This window comes from Giraffa tippelskirchi, chromosome 8 (genome assembly GCF_054371585.1).
Source record: "Giraffa tippelskirchi isolate mGirTip1 chromosome 8, T2T-mGirTip1v1.2.pri, whole genome shotgun sequence".
Taxonomy (NCBI): domain Eukaryota; kingdom Metazoa; phylum Chordata; class Mammalia; order Artiodactyla; family Giraffidae; genus Giraffa; species Giraffa tippelskirchi.
In genome coordinates this window covers 8,464,307-8,487,494 of record NC_137282.1, presented here as the reverse complement: position 1 = coordinate 8,487,494, position 23,188 = coordinate 8,464,307, and the positions used below count along the sequence as shown (strand labels likewise).

At 48.5% G+C, this 23,188-nt stretch overlaps 1 protein-coding gene and 1 long non-coding RNA gene across 3 annotated transcripts in view; one reads left to right on the top strand and one right to left on the bottom strand.

Moving 5' to 3' along the window:
- ANK1 (ankyrin 1) overlaps nucleotides 1-23,188 on the bottom strand; it is a 232,830-nt gene that overhangs the window by 110,898 nt on the left and 98,744 nt on the right. The gene's annotated exons all lie outside the window — the stretch shown is intronic.
- Nucleotides 1,164-4,654, top strand: LOC145516995 (uncharacterized). Its single transcript, XR_014061909.1, has 2 exons — nucleotides 1,164-3,878; nucleotides 3,967-4,654. It is a non-coding gene; the product is annotated as an uncharacterized LOC145516995 (long non-coding RNA).

The following is a 23,188-nucleotide window of genomic DNA, read 5'->3' as shown; positions in this document are numbered from 1 at the left end:
CTGGGCGACTTCACTTTCTTTCAAGACATGGAAGCAACCTATGTGTCCATCAACAGAGGAATGGATGAAGAAGATGTGGTATATACAATGGAGTATTGTAGTTGTGGTTATGTGCTCACTAAGCCATGTCTGACTTATTATGACCCCATGGACTGTAGCCTGGCAGGCTCTTCTGTCTATGGGATTTCCCAGGCAAGAATACTGGAATGGGTTATCATTTCCCTCTCCAGGGGATCTTCCCGATCCAGGGATCGAACCCACATCTCCTGCACTGGCAAGTGGATGCTTTATGACTGAGCAACTAAGGAAGCTCGTAATGGAGTATTACTCAGCCATTAAAAGAATGAAAGTCTGCCACTGGCAACAGCATGGATGGACCTGAAAGATGTTATACTTCAGTGAAATTAAGTCAGACAGAGAAAGACAAATAGCTATGCATTTTCACTTAGATGTGGAATCTCACAATGAAACAAATGAATATTAAAAAAGAGAAATAGTTTCACAGATACAGAAACTAGTAGGAAGAGAGGTCGGTGAGGGGGAAGATAGGGAATAGGGAGGAAAATTAAGAGGCACAACCTACTAGGTGTTATATAAACAAGATATAAGGGAGTAATGTACAGCACAGGAACGATAGCCAATATTTTGTAATAACTTTAAATGGAGTACAATCTAGAAACATTCTGAATCACTATGTTGTACACCTGAAACTAAAAGCTAATATTGTGAATCAACTATATTTCAATTAAAAAAAATAACAAGTAAGGTCCTCTTCAAAGCTATTCAACAATTAGGGGAAGGTCCCCAATGAAAGGGATAAATAAGGATCAAGAGAGAGGGACAGGATGATGTCAAAAAAGAGTGGCTTGCAGTGTATAATGCAATGAACTCCTGTGTGGGTGACAACACTGGTATTTGAAGTCGGGGCATCAGAATTCTCCAGGCCCAAGACCCTCATCACCATCAGAGGACAGGCAACCTCTGAAAGGTGGAAAACATCACATCCCTGTACCAAAGACAGCTGCCTGGATGAGGGGGGTTCACCATAGCCCCTCCTTGAGGCACAAAAATGCACACATTTTAAAAACACGCAATATCTTACAGGTCTTTTGCTCTGGTGCCCCTTAAAGCTGCCTCTCAGATTTGCTAAAAGGCTCTACACAGAGAGCTTCAATTAATAAATGATGGTTACTGGAACAGCCCCAATCATAGCCCAGTGCAATATCTCAAGGGATTCCAAAGCACTGTTCCAACATTAATATTTAGAGAGAGAGAAATGCCCTACTCAAATGGAAGATGAACAGTACTTAATAATAGTTTCAAAAACACGAATACAACTGACTCACATAATGAACTGAAAAATAGACCATTCTGAACAGCTGTATTGAAGTATAATTGACACACTATAAACTGCATATTTTAAATGTACTTGGTAAGTTTTTATACATACATAACCTTATAAAACCATCACTACAGTCAAGACAAGGAACCTCCAAAATCACCTCCAACAGTTTCCTCCTGCCTGTTTGTAGCCCCTCTCATTGGTCCATACCCTTGCTAATACTTGGTATTAGTTAGTTAGTCACTCAGTCATGTCCGATATTCGACCCCATGGACTGTAGCCTGCCAGGCTCCGCTGTCTGTGGGATTTTCCCAGGCAAGAATACTGAAGTGGGTTGCTGTTCCCTTCTCCAGGGGTTCTTCCTCACCCAGGTATCAAACCCAAGTTTCCTGCATGGGCAGGTGGATTCTTTACCATCTGAACCACTAGGGAAGCCCACCCTGATGTTCACTGCAGCACTATTTACAATCAGGACATGGAAGCCCCAACTTGGTATGGTCAGTCCCAATTTAGACATTCTAATAGATGGGTAGCAGTATTTCATTGTGGTTTTGATTTGGATTTCCCTAATAACTAATGATGCTAAACGTCTTTTCAGGGGCTTTCTTGCCATCCACATATCTTCTTTGGTGATGTATCTGTTCAAATGTTTTGCCCATTTTTTTAATTGGGTTGTCCGTTGTCTTATTTCTGAGTTGTTTTTCTAGACAGCACATCTATTTTTTAAAATTAATTTTTATTGAAGTTGAGCTGCTTTACGATGTGTTAATTTCTGCTGTACAGCAATATGAATCAGCCATACATATACATATATTTCCTCCCTTTTGAATTTCCTTCCCATTCAGCTCATCACAGAGCATTTAGTAGAGTTCCCTGTGCTATACAGTAGGTTCTCATTGGTTATCTATTGCATACATAGTATCAATAATGTATTTGTGTTAATCCCAATCTCCCAATTTTCCCCCAGAGCACAAAGACTGAGATCTTACAAGTGAAGTATTTGAAGTTAAATAGCAAAAAACTCCCAATCCAATTCTGATACCCAGGGAATCCAACTCTGAAGCCCAGGGTTCTTCACAGCATAAATGCTATGGGTTATATATTCAATGCAATCACAAAGAAAAAAGATAGTGGAACCAGAAGCTGACTACAACCCACGGTTCTGCTGAGAATGGGAAAGGGCCTGAGATATTATCAGAAGACTTGAGGACTCAGGACTGCCAAGAATTCTTGACGTTGGTTGTGACCTCGGAAGGGTTGAGGTTTTGCAACTTAGATATGCAGTGTCAGACAAAGCCCAAGAGGAGGAGGAAACAACTCCAGGCTCGTTACACAATAAAGTCGAGGTTAAAGGACCTGGGATGACTGACACTAAAGAAGAGAAGGCGCGGGACCTGGTGGTCCAGTGGCTAAGACCCTGTGCCTCCAATGCTGGGGGCACCAGTTCCATCTCCAGTCATGGAACTAAGATCCCACATGCTACACGGCCAAAAACTAATAAAAGACGGAAGGCTCGAGAAGATGGCTCTTGAGATGTATGTAAACCCCTCCAGCACTAGAACCCAGATCCCAGAGTGGGACGAATTATATGGCACCCTTTCCCCAGCTGCCATGGCCACTATGACTCAGCTGTAAGCTGCCTAGAGGTAGAGACAGCTTGGTCCACGTGCCCTGTATACCCAGTCCCTCTCCCTCACTTCACACAGAGCTGGGTGGTGGTGCCAAATAAATGCTTGCTGACGGATGTATGAATATTTCCATGGATCATAAGGAAACGGTCAATCATGGGGTTAAACTGATGCGAAGAAGGTTTAGATCAGACAGAAAAAAATTTTTCCAGTGGTAAGGGATGTGACATAATAGAATTCATTATTCAGAAAGAGCTAAATCTTTGCTGGGGGGGGTGGTCTTTGGAGTAGCAGAGAAACATAACCCATCATTTGATATAGCATAGAGAAACGCAGGATAAACTTGATGACTTTTAAGGGTTTCTTTGGGCTCTAGAGATTCAGAAACATAAGCCCTTATTTTTCCCTCTTAATGGACTGTCCCTTCAACCTTCTATTACTCCCACACCCTTAGACAACAAGGAATCATACTGCTGCTTGCCTGTTTCCTGTATATTTTCACACCTGAAGGCTGCTCTTCTCAATGTGTCTTTAAAAAAAAAAAATTGGAGTATGATTGCTTTACAATGTTGTGCTAGTTTCCACTCTACAATGATGTGCATCAGCTATATGATATATATACATACATATATATATATCTCCCCTCCCTCTTGGACCTCCCCCCACCCCACCTCCATTCCACGCATCTAGGTCACCATAAAGCCTTGAGCTGAGCTCCCTGTGCTACACAGCAAGTTCCCACTAGCTATCTGTTTTACACATGGTCGTGCATTTACGTATTCATTTTTATTATAGGTATTTAGTGTGCCTGGGAGATCTGCCAGGAGAGTCACTGAAATCAAAGCAAACAACCAATGCAAAGGACCAGAAAGGAACTGATGGGCTAAGAAAAAGATGAGGGCTGCTTGGTAAGGACCACTTGTTCCATCTTCCAGGTTCATGGCGTGTGCAGTTTTTTCCCAGTCGTGCTAAATATTTTACCAACTGTCTCTGCAGTTCCTCGCAGACGAGCCTAATGAGGTGCTGAAGGAGTTGTGGAGTTCTGTGCTCCGGGCCACATCAGCTATGCCAGGCGGAGATGGTGCGGGGAAGCGAAAGGGATGCAGCTCCCAGGCGCCCTGCCGCGAACTCCCCCGTGAACACTAGCTCCTTCCACAAACTGGGAGCACGCTTCCTTTTGCTCAGAAGCCTGAAGCAAAGGATCTCAGGTGCTTGGGGTCCTCGGATGACCGCCTCCCCAGGAGACTTCAGGGGAACAGGAAGAGGCAGCTTCTGGCAGGAGCCAGCCGTGACCCAAGCTGGTTCCTCTCTCTCTGGGGACGTCAAAGCTGAGACTCAGGGCAGAGCTGGGATTCCAGAGATGGCCCTCCTGGCACTTCACACCTGGGGCAGTGACCACGCCTCTCCCCCTGCAGGGAACTGGAGAACCCATGGGGCTCCTGTCCCTCCAGTTTTAATCCTCTTCTGCAATCAAGTCAGGCTCGGTTCTCCCTGAATGGCAATGTCACGATCACCATCCATTTTTCTGGGCAGCTTTAAAATACTCAAAGTTAGCAGGCTCATGTACTTTTGATAAAGAGAAATAACTTTTCTGACCATTCACATCCTCATCAGTGAAATGAAAATAACCTTTCCCTGCCCCCCACCCCAGCTATTGTGCAAATAAAGTAAAAATGCCCAGCACCACCCCAGGCACGTAGTAGGTCCTCAGTGAATGGCAAGGATGCTCTTTTTCCTCCTTCCCTCTAGCTTCCTTCATGAAAGACTTGGTCAAAGGTGACCTCCCCCCTCCCACCCTGAGACAGGGGGTATGACTGATTTGGCTTCTACACTGGAAAATTAGGGCCCGGTCACTGCTTCTGCAAGGTCAGAACAGCCATGGCTGGGAACAGGATCCCAGCACCGCCAGCACGCTGCTGTGATGCTGTAGCAGCTGCACCTCCTGGGGTTTCTTTCGCTGCATCATTTTCCATTTCCATTTTCTCTGCAGTGGAGGACCAAGTCTCAGGGTGCGCATATAGCTGAAGCCCTGCTCCTGAGCCCAGCCCAGGGCTGCAGCTCCTCCCATGCCGACAAGGCTGGCTCTGCCTCCGACCATTCTTCTATCGGCTGGGCCCTGCACCCATGCAGGGAGGTGCCGCAGCCCCAGCCCCGTGTCTCTGTCCAAGGCCGATTAAGGGTGGGCGCCAGGGCTCCGCCCTTTACTGAGAAAGGCAGGCTGGCTTATCTGCACCTGGGGCAGCGGTCAGCCACCCCAGGACTCTGCGAACTGTCTAGAGCACTGCTGCTGCTGTGGGGGACATGTCTTCCCTCTTGTGGACAGCATTGCACCCTCCTGCCTCGGCCCCCTCCCCGGTTAATTAGGGAGGGACTTCACAGAACAGATGGTACAGCTATCATTTTGAATGAACCTAGAAATCCAGTGGACCGAGAAATGCAGACCTGCAGAAGTGAGGAAAGCGAGAGAGGTGAGGCAAAGAGAGCCTGGCTTGCTTTCCTGTTGAACTCTGCGTGGGGAGTTCCCAGCAGTCAGTCCAGTGGCCACAGGACCCGGAGTCCGGGGTCTATTTAGGGAGCTGATGGGAGCCGGGTATCAGGTCCCACGGTGCTGGCACTCTTCTCATCATGTTCCTTTTAAGAGGGTTGGCAGGCCTGGAGTCTATTTTTAAACCTACGAGAAGGTGCTACATGGATTCCAGGGAGGGCCAACCTAAACCCGAGCTCACAGTGGGGAGGTGGGGAGGGCTGAATCTAGGATTTTCACTTCACGTACACACAGGGGTTCCCCTCCATGCTGGAACTAGAGGCCGACTGTCCATCACAGGCCCCTCTGGGACTTGAACTTGTGGAAGCTGACCCCTCACCACGAACTCTTGAATTGCCTGCTGGGTCTGTGTTCTAGTATTGAGATTGTAAAAATACACCCCCACTCAGTGTGAAAAATCAACCTGCCTTTATATGTATCTGTCATCTCCTTCTCTTCTGGTTTTCAGATCAGAACTGGAAACCCCCTCTCTCCTTGCCCCTCAGCCCTGTGAGCCCACAGCCAAGCTTGCCAACAGGACAAAGCAAAAAAAAAAATCCTGACTCCTGAAGGGGGGTCTCTGTGCCCACTTCCCACCCTGGAAATCCTGCCCTGTGCTGGAGACAAGGTGGGGAGGGGGCTCAAGGGGCAGGTCTGCAGAGGATGAGATTATTTCCCCGATAGTGAGAAGCCGACATCAGTTTCTCATAAAATAGCCAGATGAAGAGAACAGAATGTTTTATGTTTTATGTTCAATAACAAGTTTCAGCATCAGTATCCATTTCTCTTTTGGGGTAAGACATAGACCCAGAATTCCTAAAGGATGAACTGTCTTGAGAACAAGCGAGTGCTTCTGCTGAGCAGTCCTGGGACCACCCAAGACAACCCAGGACCACCGGGCAGGGTGGTAAAGAAGCAATGAAGCATCTTCTGTGCGTCTCAGAACCCCTGCCCCCAGCACGGAAGCAGCTCTCCGTACGTGTCTCAACCGAACGGGAGCTTCAGCCAGGTCGGGTCAAAACAAAACGTGAGTGTTAGCGTGATTCTGCCCACACACAGAGGCTCCAGGAACGTTAGCCAAATTGGAATCTGAATTGATCAATTCAGATTTGTAAATGTCACATCAGTGAAAAAATAATCAGATGTCCAGGGCTATTTGACCAAATTGTTCATTTCCCCGTAAGCCACAATGGTCCCTGTGGATACAGCCTTGGGACCACTGTGGTTTTCTGGGTGGGGAGGTTACGGTCCCAGGTGGGCTGCATTGCAGATAAGGGTCCCCCAACCCAGCCCATGACTCCAAGCCCTTCCCCCACAATCTCCATCAGCTCTAAATTGCCAGTCCAGGCCCCACAGAACAACTCTGTTTCCTCAGTCCCAGGGCAGGGAGGCAGGCAGGTCTGCAACAGATGAGAACAGTTCTCATCTCTGCGGAGGCTGGGAGGGGGAGTGGTATGTCGTGAGAGGTGTCAGTATCGTTCCAAGAGCATCCCCTATCGGCAGGTGCACTGGCCCACGTCAAACCATCACGCTTCACTTTCTCCACGGTGTGAGGTGCTAGCTACATTCACATCATGTTGCCTGACTGCTGAGTGCAGAGCCCAGACCTGGGGCGGAAATTGCACACATTTCTGAAAACACATATGCGATGCGATGTGATGTGCTGTCGGATGGTCCCATTGACTAAACTATACCCAGTGCTTTCTCACTGGGAATCTGCCCCTGCAACCTGAGGGCATGAGAAGGAGAGGTGGACACATTGGAGAAACTGTACAGTCCTACCCACTTCTCACGTGCACGTGCTAACACGAAAACCCTTGTTTTCTTTCAAACAGCGAAACGGGCTTGTCTATCAGCAATGAAACCCATCGTACCAGAGTTTCTGAAGGATGGTCAAGTGTCAGCTCTGACATCCCTGCATGGCCGTCCAGTAGATCCTTTATTTGAACAGTTCTCCCTAAAGAGACAGAGCCAGGAGGGGGTGGCCCATCGCCAGCCACGTGGAGACTTGCCTGAAGGAGACATCCACTAGGAATTGGGACTTGGGAAGGTGATGTTGGGTGACCCCTTCCGTGCTCCATGGCCCTGATACTTCACTGTCATGACAATTCGGTACAGATGAAAGGGCGGGAGAGAGAAATGATTCAAAAATAATAATAGCTGAAATTTGCAAGCCAGGCACTATTCTAAGCATTTTACATTTCTTAACACCTTTCATCCTCAACAACCACTCCATGAAGTAGCTACCATCATTGTCCCCATTGTACAGAAGACAAAGCCAAGGCATGAAGAGATTGAGTAATTTACCCAAAGTCACCGAAGGGTGATATGATGCTCTGGGTGGTGTGTGCAGCGGAGTGAAGACAGTTGCCCTGGTTTTTGCTTTTGATTCAATGAGCCTAAGGTGTGGTTAGGGTATGTGAGAAACATGACATTCAGAATTTTCCAGAAAGAATGGTTCAGTCCTGGAAATCTGAGTGCAATGAGGACCTGTCTGTGAATGTGGCCATTCTGTATAATCAGAAAAGACCCTAGCCACTGCTCCAAGACATGTTCAATGCAGAAATGTTAGACCACTGTTTCTATGGATCCAGGCCCCCGAAGTTTTTTTGTTTTGTTTTTTCATTGAAGTGTAGTTGATTTATAATATTACATTAGTTTCAGATATACAGCATAGTGAACCAACTTTTTCATAGATTATTTTCCATTGAGAGTTAGTATGAAATATTGGCTCTATTTCCCTGGGCTGTACAATATATCCTTGTCTTTATTTTATACACAGGAGTTTGTATCTCATAAGCCCCTACCCACACTGCTAACCACTAGCTTGTTCTGTGTCTGTGAGTCTGTTTCTGTTTTGTTATATTAAAGGTTTAATAAGAGGTGATTGAAATTGTCCTTCCCAGAGAGTTGGGGAAATGGACAGGCTTGAAACAATAAAGTTGACTTTAATCCCAGGCTCCCCAGTTGAGTTCTCTGGAATCATCACTGTGACTTCAGGGGCACCCCCTTCCGAACCAGGAGAAGGGAGGTCCAAGCAGCAGGTGCTAAGCCTCCCCGGCTGCCCTGCGTGCTCAGCCCAAGGCAGTGCAGCCTTGGGGATCCTCCGTGGTGGAACCAACTTCTCACCCCTTCCATTCAGGCCCTGACAGCCAAATGCTAACCGAAAAGGTTTCCTCTCTCTCTTCCTGGAGCCAAAACATTTCAAGGCAATCAAACCCAATTGAGCTACCACCCAGCCCACCGACCAGCCCCTGAAGGTTGCCATTTTTCACAACTTGACAACGAGAAGGCAGGCTCTGTCCTTTAAGATGCTCTTAAGCTCCTTTCAACAGGGTACTTAGCGGTTACCACTGAAAAGCACCTTGGCAACTGCCTTCTGCTTCCTGGCGCTATTTTCTCTTTACTACCAAGGCAACAGGGCAGATGCTATACAGGATATGTCACATAGGGCTCACCATAGTACTCTTAATAATTGAATAGAGACCATTATCTCTCTATTTAACCCTCTTGTGAATTCCGGCTGGCTTCTCTTTCAAACATCTTTTCATACAGTATTTATATCACCCCTTTCATGATTATTTAAATAAAAAGGTGAGGAAATAAGCCACAAGTCATCAGGCCAATCTACATTTCTCTCCATCTGACTTCATCTGCAGAAAGCCCCACCCACCATGGGTGAATTCTGAGATCTGTTTCTCACTTAGACGTTTCTCATCTGAACAATGATGAAGGCTGACTGGACAGTCCCTCTCTGAAACCTTGGCTTCATATCTTTTTAAAGAAATAAAATGTGATAGATGTTTTGAATCTCTTGCTGTCTCCAAATGTTATGACTTCATGAAGATCTCATTTCTACTATAAAATCACCCTTGATAGCCATGCCCTAGCTACTTTTCACGGAGAAGGCAATGGCACCCCACTCCAGTACTCTTGCCTGGAAAATCCCATGGACGGAGGAGCCTGGTAGGCTGCAGTCCATGGGGTCGCTAAGAGTCAGACATGACTAAGCGACTTCACTTTCACTTTTCCTGTTCATGCACTGGAGAAGGAAATCGCAACCCACTCCAGTATTCTTGCCTGGAGAATCCCAGGGATGGCGGAGCCCGGTGGACTGCCGTCTATGGGGTCGCACAGAGTCGGACACGACTGAATCGACTTAGCAGCAGCAGCAGCTACTTTTCAAAATGGCCTTTCTTAGCAACAGCCCCCACCTTGAACTCACAAATAAAGAAAGGTTAAGTATTAGAAAAAGAAAGAGAAATGGGCAGTGAATCATTTATCACTAAAACAAGTGTTATCACGTCTGTAATCACTGAGGTAGTTCTTGGCCATCAGAGAGACATTTCCAGGACTTCTGAAATCAGATACCTAGAGGCCAAATCAGCATTTCCAAAAGAAAATCATTTCTCAATATCCACATCAACCTTGAGTTCTATGAGTGCTTTTAGGATGAGGGTAGCAGAGAAAAATTATCCATACAGGATACTAATAGGTATGCTTCTCTCATTCATTCACTCTTCCACTCTGAAATACGAACTGCTGAATTGCTGTGTGCAGCCTGAGAACCCGAGGTTCCTAGCCTTGGGAATATTGCAAACTAGTAGAGGGGAAAGATATAGCTATATGGAAAATACATAGAACAATACACAGGCTAAAGATTCAGTAAGACAATAGCTCAAGAGATACCCCATGAGTGTCTGATTAAAAGGAAATGAGGGAGTCCTTCAACAGAAGAATGGATTAAAAAAAAGATGTGGTACATATATACAATGGAATGCTACTCAGCCATAAAAAAGAATGAAATAATGCCATTTGCAGCAACATGGATGGACCTAGAGATTATCATATTAAGTGCAATAAGTCAGACAGAGAAAGACAAATATATGATATCACTCGTATGTGGAATTCAATTTAAAAATGATACGAAAGAATTTATTTATAGAAGAGAAACAGACTTACAGATATTGAAACAAACGTATGGTTACCAGAGGGGAAACGTGGGAGGAGGGATCAGTCAGGAGTTTGGGGTGAATATACACGCACAGCTGTATATGAGACAGATAACCGACAAGGATCTGCCGTGTGGTGTTGGGAACTCTACTCAGTCGCCTGTAGTAACCTATAAGAGAAAAGAATCTGAAAAAGGATGACTATATGTGTATGTGTAACTGGATCACTTACTTTGCTGTATACCCGAAACTAACACACTGCTGTAAGTGAACTCTACTCCAAAAAAATTTTTTTTTTAAAAAGGCAGCAAGAGGTTCCATCAAGAAGTGCCAGGAATTCAAATCAAGAGTTGAGATCAGAGGGGAATAAGGCACTCAGGGGACCCTTTTATCCAGCAGTGAGATTTGAACCAAACCTTAAGGGCTGCCGGTTTTCAGGCAGTTGCCAAGATCCGTTTTAACATTACCGATTTGATTTGAAGCCCCCTGTGTTCTAGGCGTTCAGTTCTAGAAGATAAAGGGAATACACGCGTCATAAACAGAAGGTAGGGATCCAGAAACACTTGTCGATTAAAAATGTGTATGTTCGTCAACAAAACAAACATGCCTACTCTAGGGAAAACTATGTAAAAGAATAATTTACTCCTAACAATAATACAGCCTTTAAAGGTTTAAACGTCATGAGGCTGAAGGACGTTCCCTTCCCTCACAGAGACGTTATGCAAGAGGAAGATAAGATGATGGTTGTTAGATTTGCTTGTTTCTTTAAAAAATACTTGTGTTCCTACTAAGTGCCAGGACTGCCTAGGACCCAGTGTGTCCTCAGACAGACAGACATCCTGCTCTCACAGAGCTTGCCTTCTGATGGGGAAGGCAAGGGGATAAAGCAGTAAGACGTGTGTACATAAAACACAGCAGGACCCTGCGGTCCTCGCCCCCATGTCCTCTGCCTGCCTTTTGTCTGTGGAAAAACTTTAGCCAAAGAATAAGTTTAATCAGAGAAGGGAGAACATGCAGAAACAAAGGGAAGCAGCTAAAGGAGAACAAATAATAATGTAGTCATTAGGCAGAGTCAAGGACCCTTAGTTCCTTCTCAAGGACTATAGAGAATATTCTGAGCCACATCTTGTGAGCTGTCTCATAGATATAGAAACCCCAGGTGGAAGAGGTTAACTATATGATGACCAGACTGTGCCCATGGCATCAGATGCCACAATTCCAAGAAATGATCTCAAGAAATGGAAGCAAATGGACTCTGGAACTGAAGATTAACTGTACTTAAAACAATCAAGGTGATGCTGGCTGGACCACTGAGGACTAGTTTGAAGATGACTGTCAGGGCTGACTGTGATGTTTCTGCATGAGGCCCCCTCGCTCCATCCCCTCGCTCTTGCCCAGTGATTGCTAGTTTGGGGGGAGTCGGTTTTTGGACAGGAGTCCACCCTTCCCACATTGCCGGCATCCAAAATAAAGCAAACATCCCTTTCCACAAACCTGGCCTCTTTAATGGACTTCCCAGGTAGCATTCGTGGTAAAGAACCTGTCTGCCAATGCAGGGGATGTTAGAGATATGGGTTTGATCCCTGTGGCAGGAAGATCCCTTGGAGGAGGGCATGGCAACCTACTCCAGTGTTGCTTGCCTGGAGAATCCCATGAGCAGAGGAGCCTGGTGGGCTACAGTCCATGGGGTCCCACAGAGTCAGGTATGAATGAAGGTACTTAGCACGCAACAGCAGACCCTGTCCGGGGGCCGACCAGGGAGGCTGAAGTCACAGACCTTCGCAGCCCCTTCCCAGGCCCTTCTGGGGCTAATCAGGCCAGATAGGAGGCCCAGGTTTACCTCCTCTTCAGTTGGAGCCAATATCTTTCCATGACTTCCTCCTGGTCTCTGGATTCATAAATAGCACAAACATTTTTCAAGTGTCCGTAGGAGTGTAGGAGTTTGTTGAGTTAACCTGAGTGACTCATTATTAGAGCATCCAGCTTCTTCTCCTCGGGAAGAATGACTCATCCTTCTACACGCAACGCCCGCCCCTCCCCCCCGGGGGGGCCCGAGGAGCAGACATCTATCTCTTACTAGATTCTTCCCACCCACGTGGTTGACGTTCCTGGGGCCACAGGGGCTGGTTTGCCTGGACTCCAAGGCCTGGGGGCTACAGTACTTGCTCAGGGATTATGTGTGTGCATCTGTGTGCAGGCACATATGTGCGAGCATGCACGTGCGCGAGTGTGTGCATGAGTGTGTGCACCGTCACTGTCAGGGCAACATCAGACACAGAGATAAACAGTGGGTCAGAGGGCGTCGAGTCTGGGGCTGGATGTGGGCAGGACGCTGAGGAGGGCAGGGGACCGCTGGATTCACCGCTGTCTCCTCCATCGTTTCTGTGGGTGGGTGTGTTACAGTTTAGCCAGAGAGGTCACTTCAAGAGGGCGCAAGCCGGTGGGGGTGGGGAGAGGCCACAGCACGCACACACAGAAAACCAGAAGAGGTTTTGGCATTTGACTTCCCCCCATTCCTCACTGGGAAACGGGTGAAATCCCTTACCAGTGATGCTAAAGAGAAATGTCTGCGCCCTGTGCTACATCTGTGGGAGAGTCTCCCTCTCTGGGAAAAGAGTCCTCCTTTTGTGTTTTAACTGGGGACTCCGTTCGGAAGGCTCGGGAGAGGAGAAGACAGGCAGCTGGAAGTCACGATGGGGAGTGGGATGCCCCTTGACCTCCAGCCTCCTCAGTCACCTCCACCACCCCAGCCCTCAGCCAGCTTCAGACCATCCGGAATTCACAGCCAGGACTCCCTGCCCCGGGGCCCTTCCTAACTGTTGTGCAAACCCCCTAATTTCTGTGTGACCCGAGAGGTGCCTCAGGCCGGGTACCAGAGGGCCCTACGTCCTACCGACAGTGGTGTCGCCTGCCTTCTGCTTGGGGACTGCACCCCAGGGATGCCAGCACAGAGGGACCTGGCAAGACCACCTTCCAAGCTCCCTGGCCCTGGTGTTCAGGATCCGCTCTCACCACCTTCCTTCCCCACCCTCGTTTTATTCCCACCGCACACACTGTTGTTGCCTTCTGCCGAGGAATCAGCGTGCAATCATTCCGAACCCCAACCAGAGTGGAAACCAAAACGCGATTCAGAGAGAGTGGCACACCCTGGATGAGCTGGAAAGGCACAGATTTCAGGACCTGAAAACCACCCTTCATCTTTGGGTCCGGAAAGATGAAGTGATCAGCTCAAGGTCACAGGTCATGACGGTAGTATTTATGGGACAAGAAACCAAGTCTCTGTCCTCTGGTCCAGCACGGTCCACACCCCTGGGGTCTGCTCAGATGGCCCCTTCTCCCTCCCATTCCTGGGTGCGGGGCATGCTCGGACACTGAGCTACGACCGATGGGAGCCAGGAGAAGGGAGTAGGGGAAGTGAGGCACAAGGCTGCCAAGGTTCAGAAGGTCAAGTTCAGGTCCATTCCAGAGTCCAGGGCTCGGGAGGTGAGAGCAAGTGCTGGGGGCATGGAACAGATTCAGCAGGGGCTGCAAGGGGTGGTCCGTGGCTGTTACCACCTGGCTTGCATGAGGCAGCTGGGGCCGGCCCCACCGCCTGAAGATCAAAGGCAGAGTGGTCAGAACCTCTCTGGCCAAATGGGGAACGGCGCTAGGAAAACCCAAGAATGCAAATCACTGGGGTTTTAAATGACTGATATAAGAACAGGAGCTCGGCCACTATATGCTGAGTCCTTGGTTTAGAGAAAGTAGACCTTTCAGATGCCGGACACTAGCTTCTTGTGCCAGGCACCAGCCGAAGAGGGCCAGGAGCCCTCCAGTGCGGGGGTATGCCTGACTTGCCCTCCTCCCAGACAGGAGGGCAGCCCCCAGCCCACCCCAGTTCTAGGGGGCTGCCTAATGGAAGACAGAATATTTCCTGGAGGGCTGTTAAGCTAAACGTGCACTCTCTCAAGGTCAAATACAGGGCCAGAAAAAAAGTAGGGGATGTAGTAGAAATGCCCATCTGTGTTGATGAGGATGTGCCTGGCGTTCCCTGCATGGGTATTTCAACTGGGAAAGCAAAAAGCTGCCATCCTCCGGGCTTCCTCATATCACCCCCTGCATGTCTCTTTTGATCTGTTTGCCAGCAAGCAAGTCACCCAACCATTCCAGTCTCCACCTCCTAGAGATAAGATCTTATTTCCCAGCGGAAGCAGCCAGCGCTCAGAGTGAGTCACTTCTGCGTCCTGCAGGCCTGTCCCTAAATATCTGTATGCCCCTCACCTGGGTATTTCCTAATGCCCGTAGGGGTTAGGTGCTGCCTGCTGAGAACCATCTCTCAGGTGGTGGTCTCAGATCCTTAGTGAATCAAGGTCTATTATTTGAATCAAAAGATAGCACATTGCATCCATTAATTTTTACACTTGGAATTATGACCTCTCTATCTCTAATCACCCATGCAAATCTAAATCAGTAAGATGTCAGCCTGGATCCCCAAGTAGATGAGAGAATTCCATCCTATTCAGCTTACACAATTTCAAGGATTTCATGGACTTGATCCCTAGACATCAGCGGATCAGAAAGTCCTAAGATTCTTAGCCGCCATATATACTGAGTGGTAGAGGCACTCCAAAAATAGCCACACCGGAAAAAGCTCCTCTGATCATTCCAAATCCATTTCCCCTGACTGAATGGTTTTCTCATTTCCACAGAGAGCTATGAAACCAGCCATGCGAGCGTCGAGGCCCACAGACCCAGCGGGAGAAGGAAATTAGACCGGCATTTAGACAAGTCAACCCCCTAACAAAGCAACAGTGTGAACACAGCACACGAGAGTGTTTGTCAACTGAACCCTGCTTCCGGTCTGAGCGATCTCATCACTGTCATTCAAGGTCATCATTTCCAAGGTCACCTAGGTCCTCCTCCCGATCCATGGCCTTTTCAACAGGCATCTGATCGCACCGTTTCCTCTTTGGAGAGTTCTAACTGCTGGAAAGTTCTTTCTCATTCAAAATTGGGACCCTGCATATGTGCTCCAATCATCAATGTCTGTCCTAAAGTGGAAATCTGAACAGCACCCTCTCCGTGGAACCTGGTAACTCCATTTCCCAAAGTGTGTTCACAGGAACACCAGCCCCGTGCAGCATCACCCGCTCCACCCCAAGGGTGCACTGGGCAAGCAAACGTGGAAAATGCAAACTTCATCCTTAGAGAGTCACAAAACAAGGGAGCATATTAAGGCTCTGAGCAATCTTGGGGAAACCCTGATCGAGGAGTTTAGACCAATGTACCATCAACGGCATTTGACTCTAAAACCGTTCATCTTCCCCACATCAGGAAAGAATGGTCATTTCACTCTGATGTCCCGCTGGCTAAGCCTCGTAACATTTCAGCTCTCTATACCCCAGACTCCCCCACCCCGATCTCTCCTTGGCCCCCAGGAATTAATGTAAAAACAAGAACTTCAGTGCAATAGCTCAGTTGGTAAAGAATCCGCCTGCAATGCAGGAGACCTGGGTTCAATTCCTGAGTTGGGAAGACCCCCTGGAGAAGGGATAGGCTACCCACTCCAGTATTCTTGGGCTTCCCTTGTCAGTATTCTTGGGCTTCCCTTGTGGATCAGCTGGTGAAGAATCTGTCTGCAGTGTGGGAGACCTGGGTTTGATCACTGGGTTGGGAAGACCCCCTGGAGAAGGGAAAGGCTACCTACTCCAATATTCTGGCCTGGAGAATTCCATGGACTGTGTAGTCCATGGGGTTGCAAAGAGTCGGACGTGACTGAGCGACTTTCACTTTCACTTCCAGTGCAATAGCAAACTGTATTTAGTGGATTCCTTCCTAAAACAAAACATCCTTTGGGAATGTAAAGAATCAATTCCATAATTGTCCTGTTTGGGATGTGTGAACTTTACTATATTTTCGTTTCTTCACTTAGACCTGTTAAAAAATTCAAGGCTACCATCTTACTCCTTGGAAGGAAAGTTATGACCAACCTAAACAGCATATTAAAAAGCAGAGACATTACCTTGCCAACAAACGACCATCTAGTCAAGGCTATGGTTTTTCCAGTGGTCATGTATGGATGTGAGAGTTGGACTATAAAGAAAGCTGAGTGCAGAAGAATTGATGCTTCTGAACTGTGGTGTTGGAGAAGACTCTTGAGAGTCCCTTGGATTGCAAGGAGGTCCAACCTGTCCATCCTAAAGGAGATCAGTCCTGGGTGTTCATTGGAAGGACTGATGTTGAAGCTGAAACTCCAATACTTTGGCCATCTGGTGTGAAGAGCTGACTCATTTGAAAAGACCCTGATGCTGGGAAAGATTGAGGGCATGAGGAGAAGGGGACAACAGAGGATGAGATGGTTTGGATGGCATCATCGACTCGATGGACATGGGTCTGGGTGGACTCTAGGAGTTGGTGATGGACAGGGAGGCCAGGCGTGCTGCGGTTTGTGGGGTCGCAAAGAGTTGGACACGACTGAGCGACTGAACTGAACTGAACTGATCTACACACATATTTTCATTTCTTCAGTTGGACCTGTGAAACAATTCAAGGCTACCATCTATACACAGACACTTTTTTAGATGATTGATGTTCGCCATTAAATTCACGGACAAATATGAAAGGCAGGGAGAAAATAGGAAGCATTTTTAGATAACTTCATTGTGTACAGTACATCTGAATCTATTCTGTTAAAGCTTTATTTTTTTTTTTGCCTTCCATAAAAGTTTTCATATATAATAATTTCCCTATGCACTTGGGAGCTAGTTACTTAAAGAAACCCCATGGTGAAGCTTTTGCAAATTAAGTAAACATCCTGCCATGCATCTGTGTTTTGAGTTCAGATGGGGACACACTTCCTGAGGTGCTTCTGCTTTGGTTTATGCGGGGTGACCCTGCGCACAGGTAAACCAGAAAGGGTCCATCGAAGGGATGAGAAGTCGGGGTGATGGGAAGGGTCCGAAAGTCGGGCCAACACGATCCTGCCACAGGGCTACGCTGGCACCCTGGGGTCAAGGGTTTGGCTGGTGGGCTCAGGAGTTCCAAGCGAAATGCTGCCATAGAACCTGGCAGGAAGAATGCCAGCCCCTCTGCCCAACCCTGCCACACCTCCTGAGCCTCCTGCTTCTGCTGCTCTCGTGAAAGCAGGAGAAGCCACCGGTTCAGAAGCCAGGCTCTGTGGCCAGCTGTCCTGGGTGCTTATCCCAGTTCCACCACACACATGCTATCGTAGCTGTGAGCATTTTCATCTCTCTGTACCTCCGTGTCCTCGGCATCACATGTAAGGCAGTCCTGCGGGCCAGGACCAGGATCCTGTCTAGTTCCGAGAGCACAGCCCACACGGGGGCTCAGGAAGTGTCAGTGACAGTTCCTGCCCTCAGTTCCCACCACCACACACATCCACTGCTTTCCATTTCATGCCTCGAATCAGGGCTTCATCACTTCTTACGTGGACCACTCGGCAGCCACCTCCCAGGTACCTCCACCTCCAGGTTCCCTCCTGTGAAACTTACACGCTGGCGCAAGAGTCAGTGTCCTGAACCTTCCCAGCTCGCTGCTTTCCAGGTCCTTCAAACACCCTGGCAGGTCATCCCCAAGCCCTTCTTGGTCCCCCTTTTGGCTGCGTGTCTAGCCTGACCCCACCCTTCCCTTCCTCTCCAGCCCTGAACTGACTGATGATGTGCCGCCCAATCAGAGCTGTCATCTCACTGTTCTCTTCTTCTGGGATGCCCTTCCACCCTCAACTCCTTGCACCAAACCTGTCCCTGACAGCCACCTTGGGGGCCCTGTCTCCATGGAACTCCCCTCGGTTTCCTCTGCTTGCAGGATTTTCTCTCTTGGGAATTTCCAAAGCCTTTTATTCCTTGTGGTAAATTCCTCCCACCTTTGGGATCTCGTGGTTTCTGTACATGCCACCCCAGGCTTCACTTCTGCAGGAACTTGTCCATCACGGGAGCTCAGGAATCACTCACCAGCTTGAGTGAGTGATGCTCCAGAGTAAGACTCTGAGGGAATGGGAGTAGGGGGCAGGGCTGGCTGGGGATGAGGGAGAGAGGATGCTTTGGAGGAAGGTCTCCATGTGGGAAGGGCAGGATGGAAGGAAGTCTCCCGGCAGGTCACCTGGGGCCCTGGCAGAGCTGCCTCAGGAAGGGATTGACTGAATCGTGGGGGACCCCAGAGACAGACTCCCCAGCCCAGCCATCAGCAATTGCTCTAAGCACACGTGCATTGTTACACAAAGTTAGACACTAACAAACCAAGGAAAGAGCTTCAATCCACAACTTAAGGCTTAAGACGTGGAAGCAACCTAAGAGTCCATTGACATGAATGGATAAAGAAGATGCGGTGAATATACACAATGGAATACGCTGGATACATATAGACAATGGAGCACCACTCGGCCGTAGAAATGATGAAATAATGCCATTTGCAGCAACATAGATGGACCCAGAGATTATTACACTAAGTGAAGTAAGTCAGAAAGAGAAAGACATATGACATATGATATGACTTACATGTGGAATCTAAAGTATGACACAAATGAACTTCTCTGCAAACCAGAAACAGACTCACAGACATAGAGAACAGACTTGCGGTTGTCAAGGAGGACGGGGTGGGGGAGGGCTGGAATGGGAGGCTGGGGTTAGCAGATGTAAGGTGTTAGACATAGAATGGATAGACAAGGACCTACGGTATGGCACAGGGAACTATACTCAATATCCTATGATAGAGCACAGTGGGGAAGAATATTTTAAGAAGGGAATTCCTTAGTGGTCCAGTGGTTAAGACTCTCTGTGGTCCCCACGCAGGGGGTGTGGGTTCGATCCCTGGTCAGGGAACTAAAAATCCACATGCCGCACGGCATGGGCCAAAAACCAAAGTATACATTTGTGTAATGGAATCACTTTGCTGTACAGCAGAAATTAACACAACATTGTAAATCAGCAATATTTCAATTAAAAAAAAAACAAGGCCGACGCATGCACTGCTGCTGCTGCTGCTAAGTCATTTCAGTCGTGTCCGACTCTGTGCGACCCCATGGACTGCAGCCTACCAGGCTCCTCCGTCCATGGGATTTTCTAGGCAAGAGGACTGGAGTGGATGCATGCACTACATGCTTTAAATATACCCCATTTATTCAATGTCTGCAGTCAGAATTCCCAATGGCCACACTGGGATGAACGGGGTAGAGAGAAAGGGCTAGGACAGGGACCCTAACCCCAGAGCATCTATTTGAACATCTCTCTGTGCCTAAGACATAAAGAACCCACTAACACAAACAGTGCCTGACACCAAACTCCCTCGGGGTCCTTGGTGCCAAGCGTATTCTTCAGATGAAGAAACAAGAACTTCCAAAATGAGGTGGTTTTTTTTAAAAAAAAAAAAAACCCTACAGGAAGACAGTTTAGACGAAGGTGTAAAATCCAAACCTCCCAGCTTGTCAGTTCGTCTCTCCACCTGCAAATACGTCCTAACCAAATCTGAGAAAGACTGCAGGTCTCCTAAAAGGCTGTTTCAATGAGGGAGGGAGTCATAAAGGAGAAGAAAAGAGACAGCAGTGGAAACAAGTGCGAATCAATTGTCATTCAATGCAACAAACTCCATACACTGTTAAGTTTCACACACACACACTCAGAGCTGCGGTTCAATTGTTATTTTTAAATTCGGGGGGGGGTCGTTGTGGCACGAGGGTTTAGTTGCCTGATAGTGTGTGGAATCTTAGCTCCCTGACCAGGGATTGAATCGCATTGGAAGGCAGATTCTCACCACTGAACCACCAGGGAAGTTTCTCGCTATTCACTTTTTTTGATGCTGCACCTATTTGGTGCCAGAGGCATACGAGAACAGAGAGGATCGCCTGGTAGATGAGGCCACGGCCTGGAAGCCGTGGGGAAGGGGCAGGGTGGCGTGGGAGCTTGGGGGAGGAGGGACAATGGGACCCTTTCCTTCCCAAAGGAGGGTGACTTTGAATGGGTGCAGAGAGATGGGTTGGGGCAGACCCGGTCAACAGTCCAGGTTGGAAGGTGATTCTGTCAAAAGCTTGGTTGAGGAAGTTGTTGGAAATCTCCATTCAAACAGGTGAGATGAGCGGCAACTCACACAGCTGGTGATGAGCTGACCGCCACTGCCATCACTTCAGTGCTGGGGCCAGTGGGCTCTGTTCTTAGATCTGTGCGTGGACCCTGCCTCTTGCTGGCTCTCTCACGCGAATTTAACCCCTGAACCTGACAGTCACAGCCAGGGGAGACAAGGAAGGTGGACCATGTGATATAATCTCACCCTCGGTAACCAGCGAAATCCACACCCAGCGCACAGGGCTGGTTCGCTTCTGACGTCTCCTTGACAGACGGCATGTCTCTCAAATGAACAGCAGTCAGAACGTGGCTCATCTGATTACAGCTCAATGGAAGAAGAAAGAAAAAGATGGAAGAGCAGAAAAAGCAAACCAACCAGGGACCAGAAATGGCTGCTAGCACCCTCCCACCGGTACTCCAACCATCCCCCACCTGGCACCCGGAAGATGCTACTAATTCATCACACACACTTTCCCACAAGCCCGAAAGTGGCTCCAGGCTCCTGCTCAGCACAGCATCCCGGGCAGCTGGTACCACTCGGATCAGCGTGGACATGGGCGATGAGACCTGTTTTCTATTCCTGTCTTGTTCAACCAGCAGTTTGTAACCAGTGTGATGCTCTTGGCTGTGGTGTGTGAATAGCTCATCAGGCCTCCCTGCAGTCTTTATGACATCTTCTCCTGGATGATTTTGCCCCTGTTTTCCTGACTTCATGCTCCCCAGGTGCTGCTCTAACCGACTGGCCACTTAGATTCTCTTTGTGGGGTGAATTCACTGGCCAGAGAACCCAAGTGCATGAGACGGCAGGACACCAGAGGACCACAGAGGCCCTCCTCCTCACTGTGAAGTTGGCCGGCTGATGTCCACGCTAGGCTCCTGCGGGCTGGCGTATCATGAAGTCACTTCCTAGACCTGCTGTCCTCGGGTGGTGCCTCCAGAACAAGTTGCTGGGACTGAAAGCTGAGGACCAGACCCTAGACCACAGAGGCGCCCCGACAATGCCTCAGAGAGCAGCCTTTTTTCCTAGCCCCTCCTGGCTGCAATGAGACATGGTTTCCTCATGGGTAACACGAGTAGTGATTCCGGGAGGGGCTGCTGTGAGCATGGGCTGGGCTGAGCTGAGCTTAGTGACTCCCACAGCGTGGTGGCTGGTCCCCTTGGGGATATCAAAGGTCCGCCATCCCCTTAATCAGGACCTCACCCATTCTTGCCTGGAGAGGGTGACATTTTCCTGACTGGTTTCAACTCCCTGACACTCTGAAGACCCCCTTCCTTACCCAATCAGAGGGAATGTTCTACAGTCATGACACTGTCCTACCCAAAGCCCTTAGGGGGCTCCCCAGCAGCTGGAAAAGGAAGTCGAGTCTGAAGCTGCTGTTCAGAAATATTCACATTCCAGGGACTTCCCTGGTGGTCCAGCGGTTAAGGCTCCACGCTCCCATTGTGGGGGACACTGGTTCAATCCCTGGTCGGGGAAGATTCCACACGCCACAGAGCAACTAAGCCTGGGTACTGCACCTACTGAGCCCGCCGAGCTGCGATCAGACGAGCTGTGTTCTGACCGCCCATTATCTGGGAGACATCCGATCTGTCAAGGAGTTGTCTCAGGGAAACTAGTTCACGGGTGTCACCGAGAAACTGGCAGGGATTCAAGTGCAGGTGGTCTGGCTGCAGAGCTCGGAGGCTGGACCACTGCAGTCGTACCAGCCTTTGGTGATGCTGGGGTGAGACCCCTGCCCTGTCCAGCTTTGGGCGTTGGGATGCAGACCAGTGGGGAGACAGGCATATAAAATAATGGTTTCAGCAAGACCAGGACATGAAATGAAGAGACTGCATAACTTATGAGCATCTACAGGGTGCTGGGAGAGCCAGGAACCTGGCTGTGGGACTTGAGCCAGTTAACTGACTGTGCAGCCTCTGTTTCCTCATCTGGAAAGTGGGGATAATTACACCCATCTCTCAGGGTGGCCTCAAGATCACATTTAGATGAAGTGTTCAAAGCGAGTGCTACATGACTCTGCACGGATTAACATAATAATTCAGAACTACATTATTCTGGACAGCTCTTCAAAGTCTAGCATAGGAACAAGAAGTCGTTTCCTGGGCACCGGAGCCCAGAAGCTCAGCTGACTCCTGGGCTGACCTCACGACCCCCTGGATGGCCTGTGTACAAGGAGGGTTCAGAATCCGAGTAACTCCACCACTGGTCCCTACTCGCACTTTCAGTCCAACATCATTTATCAAGTTCTACACTGTGACAGGCACATTGCCTGAAACCCACATCCCAGGACGTACAAATACCTAGGGGTCTTGATCCCAGTCACTGTCCAGAGCAAAGTGACTTTTCCTCCCTACCCCTCTGTCCTCACCTCACCCCTCTCCATCCCATTCTGTGACCCTGCCCTAAATTCCACTCCATGATTTAGCCTGATCCTCAGCTAAACCCACAAGATGAGAATTACCTCCTTGCATGTATATAATTTAAGATCCTATTAGAAAGGCTTAATTTAAGCATATGCAATTAATAGAAGACTTTGAGAGATGAAAGCCCTTTTAAGAACCCAAGGAGTGCTTTCTAATGTGGCATTTGGGGCTTCCCAAGCCTAAGGGTATCTTCAAATCACACCACTTAGAAATGCCAGCCAGTTCCCACCCCCGGGGAGCAGGGGCAACCTGCAGATGTCACACCC